At 44.2% G+C, this 1,257-nt stretch overlaps 1 pseudogene across 1 annotated transcript; it reads left to right on the top strand.

Moving 5' to 3' along the window:
* The first annotated feature begins 231 nt into the window (after positions 1-231).
* Positions 232-635, top strand: LOC307101956 (small nuclear ribonucleoprotein Sm D2-like; annotated as a pseudogene). The gene has a single exon. The product of its transcript is annotated as a small nuclear ribonucleoprotein Sm D2-like (transcript).
* Positions 636-1,257: the final 622 nt, after the last annotated feature.

Here is a 1,257-nt window from a genome sequence, read left to right as displayed (position 1 = left end):
CAAGCAAGATTACTCTACCCAGCAAAGCTATCATTCAGAATTGAAGGTCAGATAAAGAGCTTCACAGGCAAGAAAAAGCTAAAGGAGTTCATCACCACCAAACCAGTATTATATGAAATACTGAAGGGTATTCTTTAAGAAGAGGAAGAAGAAGAAAAAGGTAAAGATAAAAATTATGAACAACAAAGTGACAACAAATACATATCTATCAACAAGTGAATCTAGGGAGGACAGGAGCGTTTTGAGAGCGCAACCACCGCCACCATGAGCCTTCTCAACAAGCCCAAGAGTGAGATGACCCCGGAGGAGCTGCAGAAGCGGGAGGAGGAAGAGTTTAACACGGGCCCACTCTCGGTGCTCACGCAGTCAGTCAAGAACAACACGCAGGTGCTCATCAACTCGCAACAACAAGAAGCTCCTGGGCCGGGTGAAGGCTTTTGACAGGCACTGCAACATGGTGCTGGAGAATGTGAAGGAGATGTGGACCGAGGGTCCCCAAGAGAGGCAAGGGCAAGAAGAAGTCCAAGCCAGTCAACAAGGACCGCTACATCTCCAAGATGTTCCTGCTCGGGGATTCTGTCATCGTCGTCCTGCGGAACCCCCTCATCGCTGGCAAGTAGGGGCTTGCTCCCTGCTGTCAAAGCTCACTCCCCCATCCTGCAAAGACCTGCCCTTTGATTTGAGAACAATAAAATCCTGTTTTGTTTTTTTCTAGTGGCAAAAAAAAAAACAAGTGAATCTAAAAATCAAGTCAATAAAAAAAAATCTGATGAACAGAATAAACTGGTGAATATAATAGAATCGGGGGCATAGAAAGGGAGTAGACTGACAATTCTCAGGGGGAAGGGGGTGTGAGGGGTGCGGGAAGAGACTGGACAAAAATCTTACACCTATGGATGAGGACAGTGGCGGGGGTAAGGACATGAGCGGGGGGATCAGGTGGAGGGAAGCTATGGGGGAAAAAAGAGGAACATCTGTAATAATCTGAACAATAAATATTTATTTTAAAAATTTATAAAAGAGAAAAACAGTTATCTACAGGGAGTACCCATACAACTGTCAGCTGATTTCTCAACAGAAACTATGCAGGCCAGAAGGGAGTGGCAAGAAATATACAAAGTGATGAATAGCAAGAACCTACAACCAAGGTTGCTCTACCCAACAAAGCTATCATTTAGAATTAAAGGTCAGATAAAGAGCTTCACAGACAAGAAAAAGCTAAAGGAATTCATCACCACCAAACCAGTATTATATGAA

The sequence above is a fragment of the Cnephaeus nilssonii genome, assembly GCF_951640355.1.
Source record: "Cnephaeus nilssonii genome assembly, chromosome: 6".
Classification (NCBI taxonomy): Eukaryota; Metazoa; Chordata; class Mammalia; order Chiroptera; family Vespertilionidae; genus Cnephaeus; species Cnephaeus nilssonii.
The sequence above is the reverse complement of the archived record's forward strand: the minus strand, read 5'-3'. Positions and strand labels throughout refer to the sequence as shown.